General features: G+C 52.7%; 1 non-coding gene across 1 annotated transcript; it reads left to right on the plus strand.

The window, feature by feature from the left end:
• Positions 1 to 18,891: 18,891 nt before the first annotated feature.
• Positions 18,892 to 18,974, plus strand: TRNAL-CAG (transfer RNA leucine (anticodon CAG)). Its single transcript has one exon. It is a non-coding gene; the product is annotated as a tRNA-Leu (tRNA).
• Positions 18,975 to 20,076: the final 1,102 nt, after the last annotated feature.

Consider the following 20,076-nt stretch of genomic DNA (forward strand, 5'->3'; position numbering starts at 1 on the left):
GGAGTGGTGCTGTGCAGTGTATATATACAGGAGGAGTGGTACTGTGCAATGTATATATACAGGACAGGAGTGGTACTGTGCAGTGTATATATACAGGAGTGGGACTGTGCAGTGTGTATAGACAGGAGTGGTACTGTGCAGTGTATATATACAGGAGTGGTACTGTGCAGTGTATATATACAGGAGGAGTGGTACTGTGCAGTGCATATATACAGGACAGGAGGAGTGGTACTGTGCTGTGTATATGCAGGACAGGAGTGGTACTGTGCAGTGTATATATACAGGAGGAGTGGTACTGTGCAGTGCATATATACAGGACAGGAGGAGTGGTACTTTGCAGTGTATATATACAGGAGGAGTGGTACTGTGCTGTGTGTATATGCAGGACAGGAGTGGTACTGTGCAGTGCATATATACAGGACAGGAGGAGTGGTGCTGTGCAGTGTATATATACAGGACAGGAGTGGTACTGTGCAGTGTATATATACAGGACAGGAGGAGTGGTGCTGTGCAGTGTATGTATACAGGACAGGAGGAGTGGTGCTGTGCAGTGTATGTATACAGGACAGGAGGAGTGGTGCTGTGGAGTGTATATATACAGGACAGGAGTGGTACTGTGCAGTGTATATACAGGAGTGGTACTGTGCAGTGTATATATACAGGAGGAGTGGTACTGTGCAGTGTGTATATGCAGGACAGGAGTGGTACTGTGCATTGTATATATACAGGAGTGGAACTGTGCAGTGTATATAGACAGGAGTGGTACTGTGCAGTGTGTATATATACAGGACAGGAGTGGTACTGTGCAGTGTATATATGCAGGACAGGAGTGGTACTGTGCAGTGTATATATACAGGACAGGAGTGGTACTGTGCAGTGCATATATGCAGGAGGACTGGTACTGTGCAGTGTATATATACAGGACAGGAGTTGTGCTGTGCAGGGTATATATACAGGACAGGAGGAGTGGTACTGTGCAGTGTATATATACAGGAAAGGAGGAGTGGTACTGTGCAGTGTATATATACAGGACAGGAGTGGTACTGTGCAGTGCATATATGCAGGAGGAGGGTTACTGTGCAGTGTATATAGAGGAGTGGTACTGTGCAGTGCATATATACAGGACAGGAGGAGTGGTGCTGTGCAGTGTATATATACAGGACAGGAGGAGTGGTGCTGTGCAATGTATATATACAGGACAGGAGTGGTGCTGTGCAGTGCATATATACAGGACAGGAGGAGTGGTGCTGTGCAGTGTATATATACAGGACAGGAGTGGTACTGTGCAGTGTATATATACAGGAGTGGTACTGTGCAGTGTGTATATGCAGGAGTGGTACTGTGCAGTGTATATATACAGGACAGGAGGAGTGGTGCTGTGCAGTGTATATATACAGGACAGGAGTGGTACTGTGCAGTGTATATACAGGAGTGGTACTGTGCAGTGTATATGTACAGGAGTGGTACTGTGCAGTGTGTATATGCAGGACAGGAGTGGTACTGTGCAGTGTATATATACAGGAGTGGGACTGTGCAGTGTATATAGACAGGAGTGGTACTGTGCTGTGTATATACATATACAGGAGTGGTACTGTGCAGTGTATATATACAGGAGTGGGACTGTGCAGTGTATATAGACAGGAGTGGTACTGTGCAGTGTATATATACAGGACAGGAGTGGTACTGTGCAGTGCATATATGCAGAACAGGAGTGGTACTGTGCAGTGTATATATACAGGACAGTAGTACTGTGCAGTGCATATATGCAGGAGGAGTGGTACTGTGCAGTGCATATATGCAGGAGGAGTGGTACTGTGCAGTGCATATATGCAGAACAGGAGTGGTACTGTGCAGTGTATATATACAGGACAGTAGTACTGTGCAGTGCATATATGCAGGAGGAGGGGTACTGTGCAGTGTATATATACAGGAGGAGTGGTACTGTGCAGTATATACATATACAGGAGTGGTACTGTGCAGTGTATATATATACAGGATGAGTGGTACTGTGCAGTATCTGTATCCAACATTCTGCCCCAGCTCACAGCCTGCCCCCATGTCCAGCATTCTGCCTCAGTCTCCAGCATTCTGCCCCAGCTTCGAGCATTCTGCCCCATGTCCAGAATTCTGCCCCAGCGTCCAGCATTCTGCCCCGTCTCACAGTCTGCCCTCATATCCAGCATTCTGCCACCAGCGTCCAGCATTCTGTCCCCAGCGTCCAGCATTCTGCCCCATGTCCATTCTGCCCCCAGTGTCCAGCATTATGCCCCATGTCCAGCATTTTGCCCCAGGCTCCCTGGATAGCCGCTCTCAAAAAAAAAAAAAAAAAAATTCTTCTTACCTTGTTATCTGGCTGTGCTCCAGCGGCGAGGCTCCCTCCCTCTCCCAGTCCCACGTGGCACACTGACTGAATGAGGAAGTGGAGGAGCAGAGCAGTGTGTGACGTCAGGTGAGGGCGGAGCTGTGGCTGGACCATTGTGCAGGGGGGGATTTCGGCGCTGGCTGGACCATGGTGCGGGGGGGGGGGCCTGCCCGAGGGGCCCGGCAGGCGCTGAGTCTGAATTTAAAATATAGCTGCAGAAGCCTGTATAAAATGTAGGGGGGCCCCAGCGCGGATCGGGCTGCCAGCATGGTCGGGCCCCCCTAATCACCGGGCCCCATACACATGTAAGGCCTGTCATGCCCTGATGGCGGCCCTGGTTTCAGGATGCTTGACAGTTGGCATGAGACAAGACTGGTGGTAGCGCTCACCTGGTCTTCTCCGAATAAGCCGTTTTCCAGATGTCCCAAACAATCGAAAAGGGGATTCATCAGAGAAAATGACTTTACCCCAGTCCTCAGCAGTCCACTCCCTGTACCTCTTGCAGAATATCAGTCTGTCCATGATGTTTTTTCTGGAGAGAAGTGGCTTCTTTGCTGTCCTCCTTGAGACCAGGCCTTGCTCCAAGAGTCTCCGCCTCACAGCGTGTGCAGAAGCACTCACACCTGCCTGCTGCCATTCCTGAGCAAGCTCTGCACTGCTGGTAGTCCGATCCCACAGCTGAAGCACTTTTAAGAGACGGTCCTGGCGCTTGCTGGTCTTTCTTGGGCGCCCTGGAGCCTTTTTGGCAACAAGGGAACCTCTCTCCTTGAAGTTCTTGATGATGCGATAGATTGTTGACTGAGGTGCATTCTTTCTAGCTGCGATACTCTTCCCTGTTAGGCCATTTTTGTGCAGTGCAATGATGACTGCACGTGTTTCTTTAGAGATAACCATGGTTAACAGAAGAGAAACAATGATGCCAAGCACCAGCCTCCTTTTAAAGTGTCCAGTGGTGTCATTCTTACTTAATCATGACAGATTGATCTCCAGCCCTGTCCTCATCAACACCCACACCTGTGTTAATGGAGCAATCACTGAAACGATGTTAGCTGGTCCTTTTAAGGCAGGGCTGCAATGATGTTGAAATGTATTTTGGGGGATAAAGTTAATTTTCTAGGCAAATATTGACTTTGCAAGTAATTGCTGTTAAGCTGATCACTCTTTATAACATTCTGGAGTATATGCAAATTGCCATTAGAAAAAATGAAGCAGTAGACTTTGTAAAAATTATTATTTGTGTCATTCTCAAAATTTTTAGCCATGGCTGTACAGACCAAAGTTTGGACACACCTTCTCATTCAAAGAGTTTGCTTTATTTTCATGACTATGAAAATTGTAGATTCACTCTGAAGGCATCAAAGCTATGAATTAACACATGTGGAATTATATAATTAACAAAAAAGTGTGAAACAACTGAAAATGTGTCTTATATTCTAGGTTCTTCAAAGTAGCCACCTTTTGCTTTGATTACTGCTTTGCACACTCTTGGCATTCTATTGATGAGCTTCAAGAGGTAGTCACTGGAAATGGACTTCCAACAGTCTTGAAGGAGTTCCCAGAGATGCTTAGCACTTGTTGGCCCTTTGGCCTTCACTCTGCGGTCCAGCTCACCCCAAACCATCTCGATTGGGTTCAGGTCTGGTGACTGTGGAGGCCAGGTCATCTGGCGTAGCACCCGATCACTCTCCTTCTTGGTCAAATAGCCCTTACACAGCCTGGAGGTGTGTTTGAGGTCATTGTCCTGTTGAAAAATAAATGATGGTCCAGCTAAACACAAACCGGATGGAATAGCATGCCGCTGCAAGATGCTGTGGTGGCCATGCTGGTTCAGTATGCCTTCAATTTTGAATAAATCCCCAACAGTGTCACCAGTAAAGCACCCCCACACCATCACACCTCCTCCTCCATGCTTCACGGTGGGAACCAGGTATGTAGAGTCCATCCGTTCACCTTTTCTGCGTCGCACAAAGACAAGGTGGTTGGAACCAAAGATCTCAAATTTGGACTCATCAGACCAAAGCACAGATTTCCACTGGTCTAATGTCCATTCCTTGAGTTCTTTAGCCCAAACAAGTCTCTTCTGCTTGTTGCCTGTCCTTAGCAGTGGTTTCCTAGCAGCTATTTTACCATGAAGGCCTGCTGCACAAAGTCTCCTCTTAGCAGTTGTTGTAGAGATGTGTCTGCTGCTAGAACTCTGTGTGGCATTGACCTGGTCTCTGATCTGAGCTGCTGTTAACCTGCGATTTCTGAGGCTGGTGACTCGGATGAACTTATCCTCCGCAGCAGAGGTGACTCTTGGTCTTCCTTTCCTGGAGCGGTCCTCATGTGAGCCAGTTTCTTTGTAGCGCTTGATGGTTTTTGCCACTGCACGTGGGGACACTTTCAAAGTTTTCCCAATTTTTCGGACTGACTGACCTTCATTTCTTAAAGTAATAATGGCCACTCGTTTTTCTTTACTCAGCTGCTTTTTTCTTGCCATAATACAAATTCTAATAGTCTATTCAGTAGGACTATCAGCTGTGTATCCACCAGACTTCTGCACAACTGATGGTCCCAACCCCATTTATAAGGCAAGAAATCCCACTTATTAAACCATAGTCATGAAAATAAAGAATACGCTTTGATTGAGGTGTGTCCAAACCTTTGGTCTGTAGTGTGTGTGTGTATATATATATATATATACACACACACATACTATGACTTATCTCGGCTAAGACAAAGCCTAGATCCTCAGGCTACATCCACATCATGGGCGTAGCCAGGATCAAACCTGGGGGGGGCAGAACCTCATACTGCACACCCCTACACTTGAAAATAAAGCCTGCACCTTAAGAAGATGTGGTGGTGAATGCAGTATATTTATTCCAACTATCAGTTGATGTTACTGAAGACGAGCAATGCCTGTCCTGGGCGTCCTTTTGGGCAGCTATGAGGTGGACCTGACTGGTGCTAAAAAAAAAGGAGTGTTAGTCTGTGTGCTATCCGGCTTTCATTCTTTTTGGTACAGATATGATATGGATAGACAGATATATAAATAAAAGCAGATTAGAAATCTGCTCTGATATTGAAAACATTATCTATGAGCTCAAAAACCTTTCAGGTGATGCAGTTTTTAAAAAGCTGATCTGCTTTTGCAACTGAAAAACGTATCCTCAAAAAACGCAGCAAAAACGCTGTGTGTGAATGTAGCCTTAGATCAGGAATAGAACAGCCATTTATAGGACATTTCATAACTTTCCCAAATTCCTATGAAAAAATATTCAGCACATTCTGCATTGAACTACTGTACCCAATTTATTATATATTTTAGGAGTCGGAATCGGTCCATTTTATACCAACTCCGACTCCACCAAAATGAGCTCCGACTCCGACTCCAAAGCCCTACATACTAAGGTTGTGTTTTATCTCCCGTCCACCACACTCCAGCTCCGGCTCCGCCCCCCAAGCACCATCCTCTGCTCCCCCCATGCTCAGCCTCTGCTCCCCCCCCATGCTCAGCCTCTGCTCCCCCCCCATGCTCAGCCTCTGCTCCCCCCCCATGCTCAGCCTCTGCTCCCCCCCCATGCTCAGCCTCTGCTCCCCCCCCCATGCTCAGCCTCTGCTCCCCCCCCCATGCTCAGCCTCTGCTCCCCCCCCATGCTCAGCCTCTGCTCCCCCCCCCCATGCTCAGCCTCTGCTCCCCCCCATGCTCAGCCTCTGCTCCCCCCCCATGCTCAGCCTCTGCTCCCCCCCCATGCTCAGCCTCTGCTCCCCCCCATGCTCAGCCTCTGCTCCCCCCCCATGCTCAGCCTCTGCTCCCCCCCCATGCTCAGCCTCTGCTCCCCCCCCATGCTCAGCCTCTGCTCCCCCCCCATGCTCAGCCTCTGCTCCCCCCCCATGCTCAGCCTCTGCTCCCCCCCCATGCTCAGCCTCTGCTCCCCCCCCATGCTCAGCCTCTGCTCCCCCCCCATGCTCAGCCTCTGCTCCCCCCCCATGCTCAGCCTCTGCTCCCCCCCCATGCTCAGCCTCTGCTCCCCCCCCATGCTCAGCCTCTGCTCCCCCCCATGCTCAGCCTCTGCTCCCCCCCCATGCTCAGCCTCTGCTCCCCCCCCATGCTCAGCCTCTGCTCCCCCCCCATGCTCAGCCTCTGCTCCCCCCCATGCTCAGCCTCTGCTCCCCCCCATGCTCAGCCTCTGCTCCCCCCCCATGCTCAGCCTCTGCTCCCCCCCATGCTCAGCCTCTGCTCCCCCCCATGCTCAGCCTCTGCTCCCCCCACTCTCTCCCTCCACACACCGCCAGCCTTCTGTCCTCTGCTCCCTCCCATGCTCAGCCTCTGCTCCTCCTCATGCTCAGCCTCTGCTCCCCCCCCATGCTCAGCCTCTGCTCCCCCCCCCATGCTCAGCCTCTGCTCCCCCCCCATGCTCAGCCTCTGCTCCCCCCCCATGCTCAGCCTCTGCTCCCCCCCCATGCTCAGCCTCTGCTCCCCCCCATGCTCAGCCTCTGCTCCCCCCACTCTCTCCCTCCACACACCGCCAGCCTTCTGTCCTCTGCTCCCCCCCATGCTCAGCCTCTGCTCCTCCTCATGCTCAGCCTCTGCTCCCCCCCCATGCTCAGCCTCTGCTCCCCCCCCATGCTCAGCCTCTGCTCCCCCCCCATGCTCAGCCTCTGCTCCCCCCCCATGCTCAGCCTCTGCTCCCCCCCCATGCTCAGCCTCTGCTCCCCCCCCATGCTCAGCCTCTGCTCCCCCCCATGCTCAGCCTCTGCTCCCCCCCATGCTCAGCCTCTGCTCCCCCCCCCATGCTCAGCCTCTGCTCCCCCCCCCATGCTCAGCCTCTGCTCCCCCCCCCCCATGCTCAGCCTCTGCTCCCCCCCCATGCTCAGCCTCTGTTCCCCCCCCATGCTCAGCCTCTGCTCCCCCCCCATGCTCAGCCTCTGCTCCCCCCCCCATGCTCAGCCTCTGCTCCCCCCCCCATGCTCAGCCTCTGCTCCCCCCCCCATGCTCAGCCTCTGCTCCCCCCCCCCATGCTCAGCCTCTGCTCCCCCCACTCTCTCCCTCCACACACCGCCAGCCTTCTGTCCTCTGCTCCCCCCCATGCTCAGCCTCTGCTCCTCCTCATGCTCAGCCTCTGCTCCCCCCCCATGCTCAGCCTCTGCTCCCCCCCCATGCTCAGCCTCTGCTCCCCCCCCATGCTCAGCCTCTGCTCCCCCCCCATGCTCAGCCTCTGCTCCCCCCCCCATGCTCAGCCTCTGCTCCCCCCCCCATGCTCAGCCTCTGCTCCCCCCCCCATGCTCAGCCTCTGCTCCCCCCCCCATGCTCAGCCTCTGCTCCCCCCCCCCATGCTCAGCCTCTGCTCCCCCCCATGCTCAGCCTCTGTTCCCCCCCCATGCTCAGCCTCTGCTCCCCCCCCCATGCTCAGCCTCTGCTCCCCCCCCCCCATGCTCAGCCTCTGCTCCCCCCCCCCCCATGCTCAGCCTCTGCTCCCCCCCCCCATGCTCAGCCTCTGCTCCCCCCCCCCATGCTCAGCCTCTGCTCTCCCCCATGCTCAGCCTCTGCTCCCCCCCCATGCTCAGCCTCTGCTCCCCCCCCATGCTCAGCCTCTGCTCCCCCCCCATGCTCAGCCTCTGCTCCCCCCCCCATGCTCAGCCTCTGCTCCCCCCCCCATGCTCAGCCTCTGCTCCCCCCCCCATGCTCAGCCTCTGCTCCCCCCCCATGCTCAGCCTCTGCTCCCCCCCATGCTCAGCCTCTGCTCCCCCCAGCCTCTGCTCCCCCCAGCCTCTGCTCCCCCCCCCCATGCTCAGCCTCTGCTCCCCCCCCCCCATGCTCAGCCTCTGCTCCCCCCCCATGCTCAGCCTCTGCTCCCCCCCCATGCTCAGCCTCTGCTCCCCCCCCCATGCTCAGCCTCTGCTCCCCCCCCCCATGCTCAGCCTCTGCTCCCCCCCATGCTCAGCCTCTGCTCCCCCCCATGCTCAGCCTCTGCTCCCCCCCATGCTCAGCCTCTGCTCCCCCCCCATGCTCAGCCTCTGCTCCCCCCCCCCATGCTCAGCCTCTGCTCCCCCCCCCCATGCTCAGCCTCTGCTCCCCCCCATGCTCAGCCTCTGCTCCCCCCCATGCTCAGCCTCTGCTCCCCCCCATGCTCAGCCTCTGCTCCCCCCCCATGCTCAGCCTCTGCTCCCCCCCCCCATGCTCAGCCTCTGCTCCCCCCCCCCATGCTCAGCCTCTGCTCCCCCCCCCATGCTCAGCCTCTGCTCCCCCCCCATGCTCAGCCTCTGCTCCCCCCCCATGCTCAGCCTCTGCTCCCCCCCATGCTCAGCCTCTGCTCCCCCCCCCATGCTCAGCCTCTGCTCCCCCCCATGCTCAGCCTCTGCTCCCCCCACTCTCTCCCCCCACACACCGTCTCCCTTCTGTCCTCTGCGGGGTGTCGCCGCTCCCTCCTCCGGGCTTTGTGTTGTGCCGCGCTCTTCCCCGCTGACAGCTCCGCTCCTCTGCTGCGCTCTCCACAGCAAACATTACGACACCACCGTCGCCTCCTCCATGACTCAGTCCGGCCTCCCACGTCTCCTCACCACACGTCACTTCCCCGCCCGGCCGCCATTTTAGTTCCTGTGGTGGCGGAGCACAGGCGGAAGTGCCGCCATCTGTAGCAGCGGCTGCGGTCCTCCTCACCGTGTCTCCGCCGAGTCAGGAGGTTTTCGTGAGGGGGAGATCTCGGCGGCCTGATACCATAATGCCGTCCCCCCCGCTCCGTGTGGCCGTGGTGTGCTCCAGAACCGCAGCATGGAGGCGCACAATCTCCTCCGGTAATGGCGGAGCCCCTTCTTCTTCAGTCTGTGCGCGTAGTTCGGGGCCGTGTGAGGCCGGGTGATGTCTCTAGGCCTCTGTATGTGATGGAGGACCCTGGGAGCGGCCATACCTTCTTACACACACCTCCATGGTGGCCTTTTCCCCCTCAGATGTAGGAAAATTACACATTTGTAACTGAATGTGTTAGAAACTTTTTTTGGGGGGGAACTTGTGCCATATAGCAACTCTCCGGCCATTTTTTTTAAAATTCTTTTATATGACTGGGAAAGGATTAAAAGCATAACAGTAGTGGCCTTTTCAGTTACCGGGGCCGACTAGGCCTCACATGGGTTCTGGTCGGGTCGTCATCAGTCCAGTCTGGGCAGGTGGTGTATATATATATATATATATAATTTAGTTTTCACCTCCCCAGTCTCTTCACTAGTTTTAAGCTTCAGGGGCCTGAAGGTCCTGGAAACCCTTTTATTTCGAGTGATTTCTGGCCGAAGCAAACTTAGGTTTGTTTGTGTCTGGTGGAAACTGATTGCCTTCACTCTGTTTTTTTTTCTGTTTTTGGAGTAAAAAAAAAAAAATATATATATTAGGTTCTTTTCACACTAGGACGTGTACACTGAATATATTCTATAGGGTATAACAGGCACCCGTCTGCCGAGAGAACGTCCTTCTCAAATCCATCTGACCACTGTACATCCAAAAAAACTTACCAGCTGATTCATCAGTTTAAATTTTTTTTTTTTTTTAAGCCAAAAAATGTCTCTTGATGTTTTTACAGCCTCTCTGTTAACTTTGTGAAAAGTTGAATAAAATGCCTTTATCTACGATCATCTGATGTCTTGTTACAAAGAAATTAGACAGGGACAGAGTTTTGAATATTGGAATATTACAATTTTTTCTCATGTAGGGTGACCAGCCAATGTTACTGGGCACAGTGAGGCTACATGAAAGCTCCACATGTCCACTGTTAACTCCTGGTGGATTGTTTTATTAGTAATCTGTTCATTGTGGTATAAGTTGTATGCACAACTTTTTGTGTTTTTTGTGTTGTATTTGAATTCAAATGGAATTTGAATTCAGGGGGTCAGAGCCTGGCTGTCCATGGATAAAAGTGGTCCTTGTGGTGCAGGCTTGAGGGTGCACAAATGCCCAACAGAGCACCACACAGCCCCAAGAACTGCTCCCTCACCTCAGTCTGGTAATTAGCTTTCAAATGACATCCCAATTGTGATGTACAATGCCCGAAGATATGTTTTCTGTTGCAATGTGCTAACAAATCCTCCATCCTAGGACATTGTAAACTGTCAGTAGTAGGAATTCTTTCCCCCCAGGTTTTATCAACCCTGCCACTTCCTCTGGAAGAGCAGGAATGTTAATTAGCTAGACCATCTTCCTCACACCATTTGGCTTCTCTCAGCTGAAAGAGAAAAAAAGTGCGGGAACTAAACTCTTTGTTTGAAACCAGGAGTTTGAATAAAACAATAAGGGATTGTCCCGCGAAAACCATACCCAGCAGAAATATAAAAATCATATTTCTGCGATCCGAGCAGACCCAGCTTCGCTGTGGTGCCTGTTGCAAAACTCTCGGATGTCCAGAACCTGAGATATGATTTGCGCCCAAATGGACGGTCATATCGCATAGATGTTTGATGTTTTCTTGATGGGCTCATTACGCTGGGAAACATGATACCACTGATGAGTCCATACCAGCTTCTCCCATAAAGTTATAGCTAATCTAAGTTTTGTAGCCAAAACATAACTTGGATAAGAGAGGTGGGATCAACCCAGAATGCACCTCTCTGTGATGTCACATAGGAAAGTCTATAAGGCATTCCCTGGCAGAACCAGCTCAGAACAGCTCAAGTCGTCGTGCTAGAAAGATCCAGATGAGCGGAGAAGTGCAGCTCCGCCTCCACCCACCTTAGCCGCATGGTCTGCCTAAGGAACAATATGGAACTGTGAGTGTAATCTCTTTGTTTTCTCCACTTTTATTTTATACCTGTACTGTACATATTTTATGTCTCAATTTTATAGCAACTTTTATCTGTAATCACTGTCCTCTTTCGGAAAATAAATGAAATAATTATTTAGATCAGTCTCCATGCTCTAAGACTCGAACTATACGCCTTTGATAGATAATCGCTACTAATTCAAAGGGTTTGCCACGGACCCTCTTAATTTAACACTGTGAATTAAGTAACCGTGACTGGTGGCAGCGCGTTGTGTACGGCTATTACGGCTTGCTGGCAGTACAGAAGGGTCTTATATTGCTGAATAAGGGTCTGCAGCCACAGCATTGATAATTCCCTTACTGCAGAAGCCTAATTGCCGGTTCACAACAGGCAGCCCGTCCGGCGACCAATTATCCTAGGTGCAGTTCCCTGACTGACCTGAGGGTAAGGGGGGCGCCGGAGAGCTGTGAGTTCCAAAGTGGAACTGAGAAAGTGGGATATACATAAATCCCCGCAGTACTTGGAAGATTGATAGCAGTGGTGGGGCATCCAAATTAAACTCCCCCTGCGGCAAATTGTAGAGCGAGATTAGCTTGCTGGATATTTTTGTCACATGGTGCCGGTGGTGGGATAACTAAGATAAGCCCCAACGGTGCCTGTGATAGCTGTGTGCCGGCATTGTGTCACGTCCCTCCGTCCGCTGATACACCCGTGTCAGTGGTGGGATTGTGACATAGTGGTGACACAGGGTCCGCTGTCCGTCGCGTTTTGGTGGCAGCGGGACCCCCGTTAGTGTCGCCCGTAAGTAGACGAACGGCGGTGGGCTGTTCGTCACATATTGGTGGCAGAGCGGTGGGATAATCCTAGAGCATTAGTGATTTGGTTTGAGCATTCATTCCTCTCACTAAAAACCTGCACGGTTCCTGCGGGAATCCTGCATCATAGGTTTTGGAGAACAGACTCAGTGGTTACTAGTTCTGAGACATTTGTGTGTACATACAAGTATTCCCTCCCATTTCTTCGTTTTTCTTTTTCTATCTTTTATTTGGCAACCATGGCGGCAAAAGGAGAACCTTGGTACAACTGGCAGACAAAGGAAGTTCTTGCTGGGTTATGCACGTACCAAGGCCTTGACGCCACGAACAAAAACAGAGCTCAAATGATCGCGGCTCTAGTGCAGCTGGACAACGACCAGAATCCAGCGAGCGCAGAAGTTGGCCCAAGTGGCAATGGGGCTGCAGCAGAGGCTCCACTCCTGAGCGCTGGCCCCACATTCAACCAGGACGGGGTGGACCCCTATCTGCAAATGGCCTTGGACGCACTCCCCGCCGAAGACAGTGATGGGCGGGTGAGGCTGATCCAGCAATATCGGCAGGAGGCCCAAGCCGAGCGTCAAGCCCAGGCTGAGAGAGCTGAGCGCCGAGCGGAGGCTGAGAGAGCAGAGCAGCGAGCCGAGAGGGAGGCGCAGAGGGCCCATGAACTGGAGGTACTCCAGCGGGGTGGGAATGCCCTCACAGCCCGAAGCCGTGAGCCCAGCAGCGTCCAGACTCCTAAACCCCGGCCAGAGCATTTTCCCGTGATGGAAAAGGACGGGGACTTGGACACATTTCTGCGAGCCTTTGAGAAAGCCTGCAGACAGTACCAGCTGCCTAGAGACCAATGGGCAAGGTACTTGACCCCAGGGCTAAAAGGCAAAGCCCTGGAGGCATTTGCTTCTCTTCCGCCAGAAGCCGATGATGACTATGACGCCATAAAGCAGGCGCTGATCGCCAAATACCGGCTGACACCTGAGGTATACCGAAAGAAGTTCCGACACCTCCAACGTGGCCCACACGATAGCTACAGTGATGTGGTGCAAGGACTCAGGACCCACTTTGACCAGTGGATCCATGGACTGTCCGTTGAAACCTTTGAGCAGCTACGGGACCTGATGATCAAAGACCAGTTCCTGCATCTCTGCCCAGCTGAGGTCCGACAGTTCATCCTGGACCGCGAACCAACGAACGCGGACAAAGCGGCGCAGATCGCCGACAACCACGAGGCCAACCGGAAGCCCGAGATGCGGAGGCCAGTCGCCACCAGCTGGAAAGGGGGTAAGCCAGCAACCAACCCCAATGCCCCAGCTAGCCGTCCCTCCGGAGGCCCAGTCCCTGTTGCCAACAGCAGGCCGGCTACTGACAGTCGCCTGTGTCACCACTGCCAGCGGCCTGGTCACTTCTTTTACACCTGTCCGAATAGGCCGAAGAACCCCCCAGCCAAGGCCCCCGGGCCCAACGCCTCTGTTCTTTTGGTGGGAGGTGTGGTTGGGAGGGCTGACGACAACGTTCAACCTGTTCAGGTGGGGGCCCGTCTTGCTACAGGCCTCAAGGACACCGGGGCTGAACGAACCCTCATCCGTCCTGGACTGGCGGCCCCTGAAGAGTTTGTTGAGGGGAAAACCCTGACTGTCACCGGGATTGGAGGCACCCGTTGTCCCTTGCCAGTGGCACGAGTTTTTCTTGACTGGGGTGCCGGGAGCGGGTTGAGGGAGGTGGGAGTGTCTGAAAACCTGCCCACTGATGTTTTATTGGGGACTGACTTGGGGAGGATGGTTGCATAATATGTCCCTGACACCCTTCCCCAAACTGATAATAAGGGTAACGTTAACCCTGATGATGTTGATGATGGGAAACTGAATGTGTTACCTGCTAATGCCTTGATGAGTAATGATGCAACTAACAACCATTCTTTCCCAAGGTATGATGCTGATGCTGATGTGAATGTACCAAAGCAAACTGATAACCATTCTTTTCCTAGGAATGATGATGTTGATGTATCTGTGCCGACTGAACCCGTTAACCCTTTCTTTGAAACGGTAGATGTGTCCACAGGTACCGAGGTGCTCAGCCCCGTCACTCTGCGGAGTGAGACGGCTGAGGAACCCCTGGCAGGAGCAAGCAACGGTGCTCAAGAGGATGGGGAGGTGCATGGGGACCATGAGGAAGGTAATGCCATGCAGCTGACCAGTGCCACCGAGGAAGGTAACTGGCCCATAAGTAGCACTGCTCCTAAAGTGTTGGGGGTGGATGGGGAGGTAGAGCCCAGGGCAGCACCAGCTGGTGGGTCTGAAGAAATCCCCAGGGAGACAGCATACATAGCAGCTGTCACACGCAGTCAGAGTGCCCAGATCGCAGGTAACGCACTGTCTTCTGGACCCTCTGCTGCTACAGGAGAGACTGAACCAGAGGTGAACCCAGAGCCGGTTCCAGAGGGTCCCAGTAAAGAGGGGACCCTGACGTCACTTCTGGCAGCCTCCAGCATGGAGTTCCAGGCTGCTCTGCACTCAGATGCCAGCCTGGAGAAATTGAGAGGTCTCGCCGAGACGCCCACCTCCAAGTCTGATAAGGAGAGGGTGTTCTGGGAACGAGGAAGGTTGTACCGGGAGACAGTACCCGGAGATCCTAAAAAGGAGTGGTTGAGGGAAAGACAGCTGGTCGTCCCCTATCAGTTCAGAACTGAGTTGTTGCGGATTGCCCATGAGATTCCACTCGCTGGACACTTGGGGATCAGCAAAACAAAGGCACGGCTGTCTCAACACTTCTATTGGCCCAAGATGGGGACAGATGTAACACACTACTGCCGCTCCTGTGCCACCTGTCAAAAAGTGGGTAAGGCGGGGCCTGCTCTTAAGGCTCCCCTTATTCCTTTGCCGGTGATAGAGGAGCCTTTCCAGAGAATCGCGGTGGACATTGTAGGACCGCTGTCCGTCCCCAGCAGCTCCGGAAAGCGATACATTCTCACCGTGGTAGACTACGCTACCCGGTACCCAGAGGCAGTAGCTCTGTCTTCAACCAGGGCAGATAAGGTGGCTGACGCACTGGTGACCATCTTTTCAAGAGTAGGATTTCCCAGGGAGATGCTTACCGATCAAGGGCCCCAATTCATGTCTCGCCTAATGGAGGCTCTCTGTGAGAAAATGCAGGTGACGCAGCTGGTATCGAGTCCGTATCACCCACAGACTAATGGTTTGTGTGAACGTTTCAACGGTACCCTCAAACAGATGCTCCGCATACTGGTTGAGACCCAAGGGCGCGACTGGGAGCGGTACCTCCCACACCTGCTGTTCGCTTACAGAGAAGTTCCGCAGGCCTCGACCGGGTTCTCCCCCTTCGAGCTCCTGTATGGCAGGCGAGTCCGGGGACCCCTTGGGTTGATAAGAGAATCCTGGGAAGATGAGCCAAACCCCACAGAAGTGTCCATCGTGGATTATGTCATGCGCTTCCGTGACAAGATGCAGACCTTGACGCAGTTGGTGCATGACAACATGACGCAGGCTCAGGCTGACCAGAAGCGCTGGTACGACCAGAACGCCCGGGAGCGGACCTACCAGGTGGGTCAAAAGGTGTGGGCGCTGGTCCCTGTACCAACGGATAAGCTTCAGGCAGCCTGGGAAGGCCCGTACGTCGTCCACCAACAGCTCAACCCGGTCACCTACGTGGTCACGCTTGACCATGCTCGGGGTAGGCGCAAGGCCTTTCACGTCAACATGCTGAAGGCGCACTACGAACGTGAAGCTTGCGTCCTACCGGTCTGCAATCTGCCAGAGGATGGGGAGGAAGATTCCCTCCTGGACATGCTGGCCAAGGCCAATGGGTCCATTGAGGACATGGAGATAAGTGGTTCGCTCACCGTGTCCCAGCGGTTGCAGTTGATGGCCACCCTGGAACTCTTCCGGCCCGTGTTCACCAACCGTCCTGGGAGGACGGAGTTAGCGGTTCATGAGGTGGACACCGGGAATCATGCCCCATTACGGCGAACACCTTATCGGATCTCTGAAACGGTGCAACAAGTCATGCGCCGAGAGGTCGATGAGATGTTAAGGCTGGGAGTGATTCGACGGTCAAAAGGTGCGTGGGCTTCACCTGTAGTCCTCGTTCCTAAAAAGGATCGAACCACCCGGTTCTGCGTGGACTACAGGGGGCTCAACGCCATCACAACCTCTGATGCCCACCCAATGCCGCGCATCGAGGATCTGCTCGAGCGGTTGACAAACGCCAACTACATATCCATCATGGATTTGAGTCGGGGATACTGGCAGATTCCCCTGAGCCCTGAGGCGCAGGAGAAATCCGCCTTTATCACCCCCTTTGGACTGTACGAGTCCACGGTCATGCCCTTCGGCATGAAGAATGCCCCTGCCACTTTCCAGCGGATGGTCAACCACCTGCTTCGGGGACTGGAGGAGTACGCCGTGGCGTACTTAGACGATATTGCCGTCTTCAGTTCCACCTGGGAGGAACACCTTCAGCACCTCCAGGAGGTGCTCAAGCGTCTTCACCAGGCAGGCCTGACCATCAAGCCGGGGAAGTGCCAGATAGGCATGCGCAAGGTCCACTACCTGGGGCACCGGGTAGGCGGGGGTTCCAGGAGTCCGGAGCCAGGAAAAGTGGACGCAATCGTGTCCTGGCCCACCCCCAGGACCAAGAAACAGGTGAAGTCCTTCTTGGGCACTGCAGGGTACTATAGGCGGTTCGTACAGGACTATAGCGCCCTTGCCAAACCCTTGACTGACCTCACCAAGCAGAGGCTACCCCAAACAGTCAACTGGACAGATGACTGTGAGGCGGCTTTCCAAGCTTTGAAAGCAGCCCTGTGCAACTCTCCAGTGTTGAGAGCAGTCGACAGCAGTCGCCCGTTTCTGGTACAGACCGACGCCAGCGAGTTTGGCCTCGGTGCTGTGCTTAGCCAGGTCGACTCGGGGAACCAAGAGCACCCCGTGTTGTACCTGAGCCGGAAACTTCTGCCGAGGGAAGTGGCATACTCGACCATCGAGAAGGAGTGTCTGGCCATGGTGTGGGCACTGCAACGTTTGCAGCCCTACCTGTACGGGCGCGCCTTCACGGTGGTAACCGACCACAACCCTCTGAGCTGGTTGCACACAGTGTCCGGAACCAATGGAAGATTGCTCCGCTGGAGCCTTGCCCTTCAACAGTACGATTTTACTGTAAAACACAGGAAGGGCAGTGAAAACGGCAATGCCGATGGGTTGTCCCGCCGGGGCGAACCCGCTGAGGTGCGCATGGCAGATTACCGAGAGGTAATGCCTCCTTAGCGCCCTCTTAAGGGGGGAGGTGTGATGTACAATGCCCGAAGATATGTTTTCTGTTGCAATGTGCTAACAAATCCTCCATCCTAGGACATTGTAAACTGTCAGTAGTAGGAATTCTTTCCCCCCAGGTTTTATCAACCCTGCCACTTCCTCTGGAAGAGCAGGAATGTTAATTAGCTAGACCATCTTCCTCACACCATTTGGCTTCTCTCAGCTGAAAGAGAAAAAAAGTGCGGGAACTAAACTCTTTGTTTGAAACCAGGAGTTTGAATAAAACAATAAGGGATTGTCCCGCGAAAACCATACCCAGCAGAAATATAAAAATCATATTTCTGCGATCCGAGCAGACCCAGCTTCGCTGTGGTGCCTGTTGCAAAACTCTTGGATGTCCAGAACCTGAGATATGATTTGCGCCCAAATGGACGGTCATATCGCATAGATGTTTGATGTTTTCTTGATGGGCTCATTACGCTGGGAAACATGATACCACTGATGAGTCCATACCAGCTTCTCCCATAAAGTTATAGCTAATCTAAGTTTTGTAGCCAAAACATAACTTGGATAAGAGAGGTGGGATCAACCCAGAATGCACCTCTCTGTGATGTCACATAGGAAAGTCTATAAGGCATTCCCTGGCAGAACCAGCTCAGAACAGCTCAAGTCGTCGTGCTAGAAAGATCCAGATGAGCGGAGAAGTGCAGCTCCGCCTCCACCCACCTTAGCCGCATGGTCTGCCTAAGGAACAATATGGAACTGTGAGTGTAATCTCTTTGTTTTCTCCACTTTTATTTTATACCTGTACTGTACATATTTTATGTCTCAATTTTATAGCAACTTTTATCTGTAATCACTGTCCTCTTTCGGAAAATAAATGAAATAATTATTTAGATCTGTCTCCATGCTCTAAGACTCGAACTATACGCCTTTGATAGATAATCGCTACTAATTCAAAGGGTTTGCCACGGACCCTCTTAATTTAACACTGTGAATTAAGTAACCGTGACTGGTGGCAGCGCGTTGTGTACGGCTATTACGGCTTGCTGGCAGTACAGAAGGGTCTTATATTGCTGAATAAGGGTCTGCAGCCACAGCATTGATAATTCCCTTACTGCAGAAGCCTAATTGCCGGTTCACAACAGGCAGCCCGTCCGGCGACCAATTATCCTAGGTGCAGTTCCCTGACTGACCTGAGGGTAAGGGGGGCGCCGGAGAGCTGTGAGTTCCAAAGTGGAACTGAGAAAGTGGGATATACATAAATCCCCGCAGTACTTGGAAGATTGATAGCAGTGGTGGGGCATCCAAATTAAACTCCCCCTGCGGCAAATTGTAGAGCGAGATTAGCTTGCTGGATATTTTTGTCACATGGTGCCGGTGGTGGGATAACTAAGATAAGACCCAACGGTGCCTGTGATAGCTGTGTGCCGGCATTGTGTCACGTCCCTCCGTCCGCTGATACACCCGTGTCAGTGGTGGGATTGTGACATAGTGGTGACACAGGGTCCGCTGTTCGTCGCGTTTTGGTGGCAGCGGGACCCCCGTTAGTGTCGCCCGTAAGTAGACGAACGGCGGTGGGCTGTTCGTCACACCAATGTCCCCTCTGGCTTTGCCAGAAGTCCCACCAGGGGCCCCAATGTCTGATTTGGACAGCAGATCTGTACTGAAGTCCCTGGTGGTGCAAACTCTTGTGTCACCAGGGAGCATGTCAATGTCAGCAGTCAGGATGGCCTAGTGGTCTAAGGCACTGTGTTCAGGTTGCAGTCTCCCGTGGAGGCGTGGGTTCGAATCCCACTCCTGACAGCAGCAGTACTGGTCCCTGGAGGTGCAAGCTGTTGCGCACCAGGGAGCGTGTTAAGCGTCTGCAGTCACCACATGTGGAGGCGTGGGTTCAAATCCCACTCCTTGACAGCAGCAGTACTGGTCCCTGGAGGTGCAAGCTGTTGTGCACCAGGGAGCGTGTTCAGCGTCTGCAGTCACCACGTGGAGGCGTGGGTTCGAATCCCACTCCTGACAGCGACAGTTTTTTTTTTTTTGTTTTTTTTTAAAGAAAAGAAAATAAACCTAGTGGCAGCATGTGTAATAAGTCTCCAGGTCTTATAGCCTAATGTATACACCATAAATATTTATATGTGTGTCTATACAGTTGGTGTATATATGTGTGAGTATATTTTTTAGCCTTAAAGTTTTGATTCTCCATCCTCATTTCTTTCTTTTCCAAATCAAAAAAACACTCGTGTGAGAGCAATCTGCATCCAAAAAAACTTAGGGATAGGGACAATTTAGTGAGTACGTCGGGCTCCCTTAAAAGGTCAATTCACCCAACGAACAAGGGTGCTGCTTGCTCGTCGGGTGAGATGGGCAGCACGATTATTATCATCTAACACGCTTTCCTAGGATAATCTGCCAACACAAATCTCTTCTTGAATGGACAATCGTTTCTTAAATGACAATTTATGCTGATAAAAAAAACAAAAGCTCTAAATTAGGAAGGAGGCTGGAGGGGGGGGCGTCAGGGGCTGGAGGGGGGAAGACAGAGGCTGGAGGAGGAAGTGTGGTGGTGTAGACGGGAATCTATCTGATTCCCAAAAGGAAGATGGAAGTCCACAGCATCCATGGGGTCCCTAGGAATTATCTAGTGTCCAGAGTAATCATTCTAAAGACATACTAATAGGGAATTTAGATTGTGAGCCCCATCGGGGACAGTGATGATGTGTGCAAACTGTAAAGCGCTGCGGAATATGTTAGCGCTATATAAAAAAATAAAGATTGAGACACCCACGATTATTACCAGCCATGACGTCCCTGTAGTCCTGGACTTGCCATTCCCTATTGTAAAAGGCCGGGACTTTAAATGGTTTTGGGAACTGAGGGAGGAGAGGGAAATGTCTGAAGAGAGTGCGGC

The sequence above is a fragment of the Dendrobates tinctorius genome, unplaced genomic scaffold (genome assembly GCF_039654945.1).
Source record: "Dendrobates tinctorius isolate UK_male_01 unplaced genomic scaffold, ASM3965494v1 ptg000119l, whole genome shotgun sequence".
NCBI lineage: Eukaryota > Metazoa > Chordata > Amphibia > Anura > Dendrobatidae > Dendrobates > Dendrobates tinctorius.